Source organism: Nicotiana tabacum, chromosome 19 (assembly GCF_000715075.1).
Source record: "Nicotiana tabacum cultivar K326 chromosome 19, ASM71507v2, whole genome shotgun sequence".
Lineage (NCBI taxonomy): Eukaryota > Viridiplantae > Streptophyta > Magnoliopsida > Solanales > Solanaceae > Nicotiana > Nicotiana tabacum.
In genome coordinates, this window is record NC_134098.1 from 30,087,735 (window position 1) to 30,103,171 (window position 15,437).

The following is a 15,437-nucleotide window of genomic DNA, read 5'->3' on the forward strand; positions in this document are numbered from 1 at the left end:
TTGTGATATTGGTGCACATGCGGCGGCATAAGGATAGAGATTGATGTGCATGCGACGAGATAAGATGGGACTAATATGCGTGTTGCTAGTAAGGGAATTACCTGAAGCCATGCGGTGAGATAATGTCACGACCCCAATTTTTCACCTTAGGATGTCGTGATAGCACTTAGTCACTAAGACTAGGTAAGCCTAACATGCATTGAAAAATAGCATAAATAATAACTTAAACATCAAATTAAACTGTTAAACTAGCGTAACAAAACCTCAACGGTACAACTAATGAATAACTCCCAAAATCTGGTGGAACTGAGTCATAAGCTCTACAAGAATGTACTGATAGTCTAGAAATACAATATTGTTTGAACAAGAAGTAAACAGTAGAGCATCTAAAAATAGAAGGTGATTTCGAGGCTTGCGAACGTCGAACATGTGTACCTTGAAGTCTCCGAAATGGCTAATCAATCACTAACATCCAGCACGGGCAGAAGTACCTGGATCTGCACAAAAAACGTGTAGAAGCATAGTATGAGTATACCATAACGGTACCTAGTAAATATTAAGACTAACCTTGGTAGAGTAGTGACGAGGCCAGGCCAAGATACCTACTAGGATAAGAAAGCCAAACAGGATATATCATAGTCTAAAAATGGAAAGCGTGAAAGTAAATGACAGATAATCAGTTCGATAATATAAGCTAACAACGGAAATTTAAGCAGTAAGGCAACAAGTAGTGAACACATGATGAAACAACATATAGTCAACACAGACAAATACAAGTGAGACTATGAGGAAAACAACAAGAATTGTTCAACCAACAAGCCTCTTTTAGCATGGAATGTACAACAAGAATCACAACTGAGATACCGCTTCATATTCACATTTCACAATTTCGATCATAATCTTTTCTTATATCACCGCGTGAGCCTTACATTTAGTTTTGAAAATCATTTTTCCCGAAATAGCTACATGCGTTTTAGCCCTCTTATCTCATCGCGTGGCTTCAAGTAATTCCATTACTCACAACACGCGTATACAATCCCACCTTATCTCACCGCATGCATATCAACCCCTATCCTTATATCACCGCATGCGTATCAATATCACAACACAATATTCAACTCGCACCGCATGTTCCCATATGCCATAACACTTGCCAAAATCAACAATACCGATGTCATCGCAACATATAGCCCATGGCTCAATAACAATGAGCACAAGAATCTCAATAACAACAAAATGAATGAGGAATGCTCAACAATTAACAACTTCAACCTCAATGTGATAATGGCTTCTAGAACTTCAACATCAATATTTCAACAAGAAGATATTTCACGAAATAACAACTTCAATTAGTAATTTAACAAATAAGGATTAACAAGACAATAAGAGAGGTAGTAACTTCAACTAAAGCATATGAGAGCAATTACAATAATGAAGGGTATAACAAATGCTAACGACACCAATTAGAATATGTAAGAGTAAATTTAACAACAAGAGATGTAACATGTTATAACAATTTCAAGTAAAGGCATGGAAGAAGTCTAAAAGTCTAAACCGATCCAAATACCACATATAGCCCATGTACACACTCATCACCTTATGTACACGTCTTCCATATAGTACAATTAACATAAACAACCTAAATCCTAAGGGGGTAGTTTTCTCACACAAAGTTAAGCAAGATACTTACCTCAACTAGGCCAAATCAACCCTCGAATATAGCTTTTCCCCTAAAATTTGCCTCCACAGGGCTCAAATCTAACCAAAAGCAACTTAATTTTATCAAACAATGCAAGGAAAATCAATTACAATAGATAAAGCTATGATCTTTACACATTCCCAAAAAGTCAACCTAGGGCCCGCCCAGCCAAAACCCGAGTCCAAAGGTAGATTCTAACTACCCATAATACCACGAGTCCATATATATGATTTGTTTTCAAATCCGAGTCCAATTTGACTCTCAACCTCAAATCTTCATTTATTCGAAACTTTGACAAAATCTCTAAATTTTCCTCTTTGATTCTCATAAATTTGATGCTGAATCTAAGATATAATCATGGAATATAGTTGGGAATTAGTTAGAATTAGTTACCCAATGTTTGTAGATAAATATCCCCTCTCCAAATCGCCTCTTACCGAGTCTAGGGTTCTAAAAATGTGACAATGAGATTAAAATCCCGACTTTTCTAATTTTTGTTCAGTTGCAGATGTCACAATTGCGACACTAGGTTCACAATTGCGAAGAATTTCTCGCAAATACGGCACTGACAGTCTAAGGGAAACATCGCAAATACGACAGTGGGGTTCACAATTGCGAACCTTGTTCCCATCGCAAATGCGACACAATACATCGCAAATGCGAACTCACCTACCCAAGCCCAAACTTCGCATTGAATTCGCAAATGCGAACAAGGTATCATAATTGTGATACCTAAGCCTCCCCTGCCATGTTCGCAATTGCAAGGCTAGTGCTCGCAATTGCGACATCAGAGCACCAACACACCACCAAGTCCAGTTTTAGTCTAAACCTTCCCGAAATGCATGTGAAAATCATCTGAGCCCTCGGGGCTCCAAACCAAACATCCACACAAGTCTAAAAACATCATACGAACTCGCTCGCGAGAAAAAAAAATATTTAGAACTACGAATGGGATATCAAAACGCATGAATTTCAAAGAAAAGTTCAAGAACTTTTAGAATTACAACCAAACGTCCGAATCTTATCAAACCAGCTCCGATTAACACCACATTTTGCAGACAAGTTCTAAATAGTATAACGGACCTATTCCAAGTCCCAAAACCAAACTGGACCCGATAGACAAAAGTCCTACAGTCAAACTTGGGAATTCTTCTAAATCTTAAATTGCTAACTTTCGGCAAAACAACACAAATCAACCTACGGACCTCCGAATTTGATTCCGTGCATAAGCCCAAGTCCAAAATCACAATACAAACCTATTAGAGCCATCAAAACACCGTTCCGGGGTCGTTTTCACAAAAGTCAAACTTTTGTAAACATTTCTAACTTAGGCAGCCACGAACCAAAGGGTTCAAATCAACCCAAAACCTTTTCGGAACGAAACTAACCAAGTCGCAAGTCATAAAGTCAAGATTACACATGTGTGAAGCATCAAAAAAGGAAACGAGGTACAAATACACAAAATGACCGGTTGGGTCGTTACATTCTTCCCCTCTTAAAACAAACGTTCGTCCTCGAACGTGCTTAGAGACATACCTGAAGTGATGAAAAAATGAGGATAATGACTCTGCATGTCTTGCTTGGTTTCCTAGGTCACCTCCTCAATAGGATGACCCTCCATTGGACCTTCACTGAAGCAATACTCTTTGACCTCAACTTTCGGACATGTCTGTCCAAGATAGCCACCGGCTCTTCAACATAACTCAAATCCTTATACAATTGGACTGAGCTGAAATCTAAAACATGGGACGAATCACCATAGTACTTCCGAAGCATAGAAACATGGAACACCGAGTGAACTGTCGTTAAGATGGGTGGCAATGCAAGTTTGTAGGCCACCTCACCAACCCTCTTAAGGATCTCAAAAGGACTGATTTACTGAGGGCTCAACTTGCCCTTCTTCCCGAACCTCATCACACCCTTCATGGGTGAAACCCGCAGCAAAACCCTCTCTCACACCATAAATGCTACATCACGAACCTTACGATTAACATAACTCTTTTGTCTAGACTGTGTTGTACGAAGCCGATCCTGTATCAAATTGACTTTCTCCAAGGCATCCCGAACCAAATCGGTGCCTAACAACCTAGCCTCACCCGACTCAAATCAAACAACTGGAGAACGACATTATATACCATATAGGGCCTCATAAGGAGCCATCTAAATACTCGATTGGTAGCTATTATTGTAGGCGAACTCTGCAAGCGGAAAGAACTGATCACAAGAAACCCCAAAATCCGTAACACAGGCGCGTAGCATATCCTCCAAAATCTAAATGGTGCGCTCGGACTGCTCATCCGTCTAGGGGTGAAATGTTGTACTAAACTCAACCTGCGTGCCTAACTCATGCTGCATAGCCCTCCAGAAATGCAATGTGAACTGCTGCCTCGATCGGAGATAATGGACACCGGCACGCCATGGAGACGAACAGTCTCACGGATATAGATATGAGCTAGCTGCTCTAAAGAATAGGTAATTACCACGGGGATGAAATGTGCCGACTTGGTCAGCCTATCCACAACCACCCACACTGCGTCAAATTTCTTCACAGTTCGTAGGAGCCCAACAACAAAATCCATGGTAATACGCTCCCACTTCCACTCGGGAATCTCAAGTCTCTGAAGCAAACCGCCCGACCTCTGATGTTCGTACTTCACTTGCTGACAGTTCAAGCACTAAGCCACATGCGCCACTATATCTTTCTTCATTCTTCTCCACCAATAGTGTTGCCTCAAATCCTGATACATCTTAGCAGAACCTGGATGAATGGATTACCGCGAACTGTGGACCTTCTCAAGAATTAACTCACGCAACCCATCGACATTGGGTAAACATATCCAGCTCAGCATCCGCAACACCCCGTCATTTCCAATAGAAACCTCCTTGGCATTACCGTGTTGTACTGTGTCCTTAAGGACAAGCAAGTGGGGGTCATCATACTGACGCTCTCTAATGCACTCATATAAGGAAGATCGAGAAACCATGCAGGCAAGAACTCGGTTGGGCTCCGAAACATCCAATCTCACGAACTGGTTGGCCAAGACCTGAATATCCATGGCTATTGGCCTCTCTAATGCCGGTAGATATGCCAGACTGCCCATACTCTCCGCCTTTCTACTCAAGGCATCGACCACCATACTGGCATTCTCGGGATGATATAGAATAGTGATATCATAGTCTTTCAACAACTCTAACCATCTCAGCTGCCGCAAATTAAGATCTTTATGCTTGAACAGATGCTGGAGATTCCGGTGGTCGGTATAGACCTCACATGGAACACCGTACAAATAGTGCCTCTAAATCTTCAATACATGAACAATAGCTGCCAATTTCATGTCGTGCACCGAATAATTCTTCTCATGAACCTTCAGTTGCCGAGACACATAGGCAATTACCCTACCGTCTTGCATCAACACAATGCCAATCCCAATACATGATGCATCACAATACACAGTGTAAGACCCCGAGCCCGTAGGCAACACCAACACAGTGGTTGTAGTCAAAGCAGTCTTGAGCTTTTGAAAGCTTGCCTCACACTCCTCGGACCATCTGAAAGGAGCACCCTTCTAGGTCAATCTAGTTAAAGGTGCAACAATAGATGACAAACCCTCTACAAAACAGTGATAATATCTGACCAAACCAAGGAAACTCCGAATCTCAGTAGTTAAAGACGGTCTGGGCCAACTCTAAACTGCCTCAATCTTCTTCGTATCTACCTTGATCCCCTCACTAAACACCACATGATCCAGAAACGCCACCGAATTAAGCCAAAATTCACACTTGAAAATTTTTGCATATAACATCTTCTCGCTTAAGGTCTAGAGCGCAATCCTCAAATGTTGTTCATGATCCTCCCGGCTACGAGAATATACCAAGATGTCATTAATAAATACAATGACGAATGAGTCAAGATATGGTTGGAATACACTGTTCATCAAGTGCATGAATGTTGTTGGGGCGTTGGTCAACCCAAATGACATTACGAGGAACTTGTAGTGACCATACCGAGTCCTGAAGGCAGTCTTTGAGATATCCTCAAATCAATCTTCGAGAACACTCTGGCACCCTGAAGCTGGTCAAATAAGTCATCAATGCGCGGTAATGGGTACCTGTTCTTCATTGTAACCTTGTTCAACTGCCTATAATCAATACACATCCGCATCGAGCCATTCTTCTTCTTTACAAATAGAACCGGAGCACTCCAAGGTGACACACTAGGCCGGATGAAACCCTTATCAAGCAACTCTTACAGTTGTTCCTTTAACTCCTTCAGCTCTATTGGTGCCATACAATATGGTGGAATAGAAATGGGTTGAGTGCCTAGCACCAGGTCAATACCAAAATTGATATCCCTATCGGGCGGCATGCCCTGTAAGTTTGTTGGAAACACATCAAGGAAATCTCTCACTACCGGAACTAACTCAATGGTAGGAGTATCAATACTAACTTCCCTCACAAAGGCTAGATATGCCACACTCCTCCTTCTCAACCATCAATTGTGCCTTAAGGAAGGACACAACCCTGTTAGGAATATAATCCAATGTACCCCTCCACTCCAACCATGGCAAACCTGGCATAGCCAAGGTTACAGTCTTAGTATGACAATCTAGAATAACATGATAGGACGACAACTAGTCCATGCCCAAGATCACATCAAAGTCTACCATATTGAGTAACAATAGATCAACTCTGGTATCAAAACCACCAATAACAACTAAACATGACCGGTACACAAGGTCCACAACAATAGAATCTCCCACAAGCGTGGACACATATACAGGAGAACTCAAAGAATCACGAGATATATCCGAATAGGAAGCAAAGTAAGATGACACATATGAATAAGTGGATCAAATAAGGCTGACGAATCCCTATGACAAACCGGAACCATACCTATGATGACGATATCCGATGCAACCGCCTCTGTCTTACTAGGAAAGGCATAGAAATGAGCCTGGACTCCCCCTCTAGGGTGACCGATACCCGCCCGACCTCCACCCCTAGTTGGTGGGGCAGGTGGAGCAGCGACTGGAGCAACAACCATGGCCTGCGAACCCTGTGGACCCTGAGGAATCCGTGGAGCCTGTGTAGTCTATGGAGGTGCACCCTGGTCGGCTAAACTGACCGCTGAAGGCACCCTGTGCAGGAGGTGCACTAGATAGTGGCTGAGCAAAATGGGCAACCTGGGACCTTAGAATAGTAGGAGCATCGCTAGTGGCTGAAAGTGCTGAATGAACTGGGCGGCTCACATAGCCTCTGCCATGACAGGCTACAACTAGAGCGTTGGCATCACTATATCCTCCCAAATCTCGAGGCCTCTTTGACTCCATGTCCTCCCTCTCACGGCCCCGCATACCCTTCAACCTCCGCACGATCTCTACCACCTGCTGATATAAAGTATCTGTCTCCAACTCTCGAGCGATGCTGAATCTAATACCATAGTTGAGCCCCTCGATGAATCTGCGAACTCGCTCTCTGACTATAGAAACCAAGGTAGGTTCATGTTGGGATAACTCACTGAATCTGATAGCATACTCTGATACTGTTATAGTCCCCTGACGCAGCTGCTCAAACTATGTGCGCCATGCATCACGAAGGGTCTGGGGAACTCTCTCTCTCTCTCATTAAAAACTCCGAAAAATGGAGCCCAAGCGAGTGGGACTGCATCAGCTGGTATACCCTCCTCGTAATCCTGCCACCACTGATGCGCTGCTCCTGACAACTAGAATATAGTAAAAGAAACTCCGCTCACCTCCACTATACCCATGGTGCGGAGAATATGGTGGTACTTCTCTAGAAAACCCTGCTCATCTTCGGTAGCTGTACCACTAAAAGTAGGAGGATCATAATTGTTGACGGCCAATTTTGACCCTCCCTCTTTAAATTAAATTATTTATATTTAATAATTTTCAATAAATATTTTGAAAGTATTTTCAATCAATAAATACCTATTTTACAAAATTAACTAAGTATTTAGTTTTGAAATTAATAATTTAGTATTGGTATTATATAATCACAAATATACTTGCTATTTTAATATTATTTAAGTAACTTTTATATACATCACATAGGCTTTATAATTAATTTAACGAATAACTCCTTAATTTCTAATTAATTAGATTACTCTGTTGATAATTCGAAATTAGTAAACAAAGTATTTTATAAATAATTAATTACAAAAATTAGTAGTATATTTGATATTTATAATTTTTACTACATTTTATTGGAAATAATTAAGTTTATTTAATTTAATTTCAAAAGGGGTTAAAAGGCTAAAAGGCTATAATTGCAATTCATAATTAAAACACAAAAGGCTATCATTTAAATGAATTCTAGCTCAATACATAGGCCCAATTCGTAATTAACCCAGTCTAGGTCCACCCCCACTCTCCACTTTGGCAATCCATGCCACTTCCATTGGACCAATTCGCTCCTGCCACGTCACCCATCTCTTATCCTCACAAAACAAACACAACAAATCTGGGCCGTCCATTTCTTAGATCAATGAACCACGATTTTTAACCCTATTTTCTCTTTAATTTTTAACGCCCTGAGATTTATCTTAGCTGTTGGATCACAATGATCCAATGGCCACAAAATTTTCCCACAAAAAATATTTTAACACCATAAGACTAGGACCGTTGATCTGAAAGATCAACGGCCCAGATCCCATCCCCAAATCTTAACCTAGAGACGACCTCCCCTTTCTCAGAAACCCTAATCATTTCCCCCACAAGCCCGTCCGCCTTCCTTTCCCTTTTCTCTCTCCCTTCTCTCAACCTCACAATTCACATCAATCAAAGACCTTGCACAAATTCATGCAAGGTCATGAATCCATACAGAGATTCATCCTTCCTACCTCCTCTACCAGCGATTCCTGCTGAGTCTTTCTTGTTTCACCGATAGAATTCAAAATTCCCCAAATCCGAACCCTAGACCAAAGAATGCAACTTTAAATCCCCTGATTTCTCTTATGCTCCATCAAATCGGAGCTAGCATGAGGTTTTCTCATAGTTTCATCATGTTATTCGATGACTAAAGGTCAAACGCAGTGACCTCTAGACATTGGAGTTTTATTCGGTGGTTCTTGATTTTAACGGTCATCCCTGATCTTCACACGCCTAGGTAAAAAATCTTCAATGATTCTCCGTTTGTTCTTTCTGATTTTACACGACTATGCTCACATCATCAATTCATCATCACCTTTCACTCACAAGTTTTGAATCTATTGAAACCCTAAGGCTCAATGGCCACTATAAATAGCAGTCTTGAATGCTCACACCAACGACATCAACTACACCTAACATTCTGAGAAATTAAGATACAGTAGAGTATTGCTTAGATAATTTCGTTTAAAGTTCAAGTTTTACTCAATCTCAGCTTATCTCTTTCTTTCTGGCTCTGTGTTTGTTACTGGTTGAAAGCTGAGCTTTTGGTTTCCTAAACGGCTAATTTGAGTACTCGTTTGGTTTGCTGCCCCAAAGGAGGTCAGTAAAACCTCGACCCTATTCTTTGTTCATTTAAATTACTAAGTATGAATTGCTCTGTTACTAAATAATATTGTTAATAATGTATTAATGGTTGACTGTTTTATATGCTTGATAATGATATATGGTTGTTAAATAGGTTCTGAGATCATGAATTTCCTCTAGTTATTAAAATTTGAGTTATGTAATGATTCCAATGAATATTTGATGACCTATCTCTGTTGTTAAGTCTTAAGAATAGCCTAATAACTCTCAAACTATTCTGATATCTGGTTTCTTTTGGATTTCCTTAATGTTATGTTAAGTACTGTCATGATACAAACTTGTTACACCACATGTTTTCGTACATAAAAGTACATCGCAAGTCAATTGATATAAGCTAAGAAATGAGATCATCTTTGAAAGTACATAAATTAAGTTAATCATGTTAACTTGGAGGTTACAAATACTTAAGATTATGAATACCAAGTAGCAAGAGGGTTGAAAGTCTTAGAAGCTAAACAAATTGAAGAAAATAAATTTCGTCAAAAGTCGACCAGTTCGGAATGTTATAACATGTACTTTTGGGGTGAGACTAGGGTTATTAACATGATAAGGAGGTTATGCTATGATTTATGTTAGTCGTATCATAGTCATGTGTAATGTTTTTAAGTCAAGCGAGTTGTGGAACAAAAGTTTGCAAAGGTCATCACAAGTTACACTCATAACTATGCTGAAAATTAGGTCAAATGTAGCTGAGCTTTTCTCCCACTGTACTTGGAATTAAGGGATGATCATCCACATATAAAATTTAATATATACTAGTCTAGTTTCTAAATTATTAAACCGTTTGTCAATACGACATCGGAGTAGAGAGTTATTCGCATTTTTGCAAGACTGCGCAGGCAGCCCTATGGGACCCACCAGGTCGGTGGCCGACTTTCACCTATTTTTATCTCGTTTTTGGGATGCGCTTTGCTCATTTCTTGACCTCATTCACACTCACATTCTCCAAAATCTCCCAAACAGTTCTGCCAAGTCTCCAAACAAATTCCAAAAAAGTACACCATAATCCAAAATCAAAGTTAGCCAAAGGTGAAGAATAACCCCTCTATGGTGTTGTGATGTGAATAAGGATGATGGTGAGCTAAGTTAAGCTTAGGATTCTAATGTTATCTACTTCCTAAGGTATGTTTAACATCTTTTTGATGGTTTTTAAGGTTAATTACATGGTTGTTGTGGTGTTGGAGTGAAAGGTTACATGATAGCACTTGAAAGAGGAAGAGACGTTACCTTTTGTTGGGTTATTTTAAGGCATATATATATATATATATATATATATATATATATATATATATATATATATATATATATATATATATATATATATATATATATATGTTTTTATTGTTGATTATGATATGGTTTCTGTTTTTATGCATGTATATATATTGATCAAGTGAATTGATGAAAGAAACATATGAAACTTTAGATTGGAAGTGAAGATTAGCTTAAGTCACTTCTATTGTGTTGTATTGTCATTGAGGGCTGTTGCAAGCTAAATATAACTTGGATTTTGAATTGAAGCTACTGTAGGAGTTATTTATATTGTGTTATTTCATGTTTTAAGGTTATCTTGATGTTAATTAAGTTAAATGGATGGACTAGACATGAACTAGTGAATAAAGCTGCAAATTGAGAATATTTGAAGTTGTGGATTGTTTCCTTTGTTATAAATATATGGTATAAGGCTGGAATCATTGATGAATGACTTCATTATCATGTTTATGATATTATTAAGTTAAAGTAAGAAGTCTATACGGGGTGATATGGGTTATACGGATTCTAATCGGAGCTTGCCGCTCGTCATGAAGTAGTGGTCACTTGTTGTTGTTATATGGTGCCTTGTTATTGATATTTATATATTGCTGGATTTCTCTGGATGTTGTTGTTGGTATATGGTATTGGAGGAGGCCCTTGTTACAGGGTAGATGCTATCGAATTTACGTCAACGAGCTAATAGCTTAAGTAACGGACTTTGCATTTACTCAACACTGATTTTGAATCTCCTTGTGCTATGGTAGATTGAGTTGAGTTGTTTGAAGAGTTGCTTGGAAGGTATTAAGGACTCAACGGGGTTAAAGTATGTTAATACTAACCTTTCCTTCATTTTGGCATGATCCCGTAACTAAATGTGTTTGATAACGAGACATAAAGAGAAGTTCATATTCCTTAATTTATGTACATTATCCTAGTCTCATAAGTTATCATATTCTTTATTATCGGGACTTTATAACATTTAAGTATTGCATTCTTCCAGTCTAGAGAGCAAATGGTCTCTCTCTCTCTCTCTCTCTCTCTCTATATATATATATATATATATATATATATATATATATATATATATATATATATATATATATAAAGTACTACCGTATTTTCACCACCATCGAGATATAATTAGTGGGCAGGCCCCTATTGGGCAACCTATGATCAGATGGTAAGTAATATGCCGAGACTACTGTGGATGAGCGCCTATGAGCGAGCCCAGAATGGCCGAGATACAGAGCCTAGTATGGCCGAGCGCCTATGAGCAAGCCTACTATGGCAGAGTAGTTATACATACCGTGCCTTATAGAGCCAGACAACTATTTTACTTACTATATTGAGAGAGTTGAGTCAGTATCAGCAGGTAAGCATATCTTTAAATTATCTTTGACTCCTAATTACTTTCAGTTATTATATTATCAGTTCAGTCTCAGCTTTCAATTATTGTATTGTCTTACATACTCGGTACATTATTTCGTACTGACGACCATGATACAGTTATCTTTAGAGGCTTGTAGACGAGCCCTGTATATTTTGTATATCAATAAATGTTCATGGCAGCTTCGTCGGCCTGCATAATTATATATATCAGCTTTTGGGTATGTTTACCCCTCAGATGAGAGAGATGTTATTTTCATATGATTTAGAATATGTCCTCATCATCCTAAGTTGAGGGTTACCCCTCCAGAGTTCACAATTACAGAGTGGTACGCTCGAACCGAGTATGGCACCAGGTGCCGGCCATGCCTTTTCAGGTTTGGGGTGTGACAAACTTAGTATCAGAGCAGTTCTATCCTAGGAAGTCTACAAGCCGTGTCTAGTAGAGCCTTGTTTATAGATGTGTTGTGCACCACATTATATAAATAGGAAGCTACAAGGCATTTAGTAGTTTGTTACCTTTCTTTCAAATCCAAATCATGTTATAGAGCTGAGTCCTAAGAGTTTGAGTAAGGACTTATGTTTGCCAATGATACATAGATGTTTACAATTAGAAAAATTACAGCTAGCCAGAGGGCTAATACAACAACAGGTAAGGGCATTAGTAGAGAGAGAATTCCTGACGATGTAGTGTTGTTTGAAGCCCTATTAGATCGTGCATACTAGATGGTTCACTCTAGAATAGTACAGTCAGATATAAATACTAGAACGTTAAGAAATATCAGAAGACATGTAGTGGAATCCTCGAAAGGATAAATATTTACCTTAGTATGACTCTCGCCCCTAGTAAAAAGAGAATATTAGGTGACCTGAAGAGCCAGTGAGATGGAGCAAGGGGAGATAAAAGTGAGAATGTTTTGTTGAAGTTTTCAGAATAAGGTAATAGACAGAGATATTAGCAGGAGAATAAGAAGAGAGTAATGAAGCATTACGAGTAAGATGTGATAAAAGGGTGATAACGGTAAATCATAATATGATAGGATGATAGACTCTATAGTCAAGTAAAGGAAAAGACAAGAGGTGATAGGCTTGAGACTATAAAAGAGTATATGCCATAAAGTCATATCCTTATTTCGAGAAATGAGTTGGTGACTCCAACATGATTACCAGAAGGCTAAGTTGGACCCCTGGAGTAATAGAAATTAGTATGGGCTAGTAAACAAGATAAAACCGAACATGAATTAGGGACCGAAGGATTTGATAATAGTCGACAACGTCGAAATTTCAAAGATCGTGTTCCGGCAATAATAGAATGGACAACAGAAGAATGACCGTTAAAGGTCATTCGAGAAGACGCTTCCCTAAAGAAAGCACTGTGAGCAGAGTTAAGCTTAAGGGACTAAGTGTGCCAGTTACACTAGGTGTCACTCTCGTGTGTAAGAAATTCAGTTATCCTTGGTATAGAAGGGTAACGACAAGGCAAGTTAGAGTCTGTGAAGATGTGAAGAGAAGCCAAAGATGAAGAGGTAAAACATTTATAGGTAAATCTTCATAGCATTAAATACTAGTACTCCCCTAAAGGAGGGAAAACGGTGTGATATGGTATTAAGTCGGAGTTATGTAGTTCAAGTAACTATGGAATAGTAAAGAAAGAATGCGGTAAAGAGGCTAAAAGAATGAGATTGCATTTATTCAGATCCTACAGATATGTTATGACTCCAGAACATTATGCAAGCATGATGCCGGAGAGAGGCAGTAAGGGTTCCCGGCCAGGATGTTATTGATAAATAAGTCTGAACGAACACTTGATACATTAGGAGCCGGTGCGAAAGGTAAGTTAAGACAAAAGACATAACCCAAGAGAGGTTACGCAGAATATAGATATGAGCATGTACTGACGAGTAGTTAGTAGTTGATTCAGAAAGAGCCTAGTTATGGCTAGACAAGAGGTCTCGGATAAATCAGCAGAACATGCAAGATAAATGTAGTGAAACCCAGCACAGGAAATTCAGTCTCACAAATAAGACGTCGTAATCCTTGAAAAATATTCAGATAGGAATTGGGGTAGTTAAAGGTACCGTATAAGTATTACGGAAATAAAAGAGAGTGCCACTGGGGAGATAGTCAAAATTTCAGTTCAGAAGTAACCTTACGAGCACAAGGGCGCAGAGATAAGTAACTAAGGACAATTATAGGTGAGTAAGAACATTAAAAAATTTGTCGGGTATATGATGTAAAAAGCTCACAGCTTTACAAGAGTCAGAGGGTCTTCCCTAAGTGCTACAACAAAAAAATAGCGGAGGAAATAAGGAAGAGGCTTCAACATAAGCATAGTGACCTAAAGAAGAAATGATCTTGTAACAACAGTCTCATTAACACATTGTATGCACTCCATAATGAAGTGATACCTGTCGTGACTAAGAATGAGAAGTAAAATAAAAAGTAATATTCGAGATCATATGAGTTGCAAGAAATTCCAATAGGTGTGGGCACTAAGATAAGCCAAGTATTCATACAACAAGTGGCAGAACGACCAAAAAAAGTAATTGCTTACTTTTAAAGAAAGCTGAGAAAGCACGAAAGGAATATTCGATCAATGACCCAGAGTTAGTTACATTATGAACACACTTAATAATTCGAAGTATTATCCATGCAACATATATGTTGACATTCCTCAACTATAGGAGACTTCGGTATAAGTTAAAAGAAAGAAGTGAGTCCACCTCACAGACAAAGGCTTGATTTAGAAGATTATATTATGGATATTCCATAGCATCCACGAAAGGCGAAAGTAATAACTAATACCCTGAGCCGCAGATTGGAAGATAGCTTAAGCCTACTTAAAGGCTGAGAGAGAAGAGGAAACTAAAGAGTTACATCAGCTAAGTGAATCAGGAGTCTTATTATTATACCTAGATAATTATAGAAATCGCGATTCAAAACACTGCAGAATCACTCTTAATATTAGAGGTACATGAGAGATAGTACAACAGCCATATTCTATAACGGCTCTACGATAAAGCCAGTTAGAAAAGTATCAGCCTCATAAGGAGTAAGTATGAATCTCCCACCGGATTGTGTATGCACTAGAGGTGCAAGTATTATGGTAGAGCTTCAAGTTGTGGATGTGAATTCCACCTATGTGGAAGGGTGATTATGAAAGAGACAAAAAATACGATGCGAGATTTAAAGGTAAGTAAGGTAAAGGTGAAGAAGGTACGAGATACTCAAGTGCAGAAGGTTATGAATAGTCTAGACTTCAGATAGAGAGATAGAAGCATTGTGATTCAGTATCCACAAATGATAGTTGTGTCGTCAGTGGCATATCTTCTAGCCTATGGTTTCCAGTTACCGAGAGGTCTAGTTAAGAGAGTACAGAAGAGCTAGAGATGGCATGATGTCTCGCTTGAGGTTCCAAAATAACATAAGGAAATCTGTGGTGCTATCAAGTTAAATGAAGGTTGAAAGTAGTAAAAATAGATATGTGTATGTCGCAAGCTGAAGTATGGTAGAGCAACAAGGTTTTAAGTAGACAGGAGTAAGGATAAGAAAAGGTAAGTGAGAAG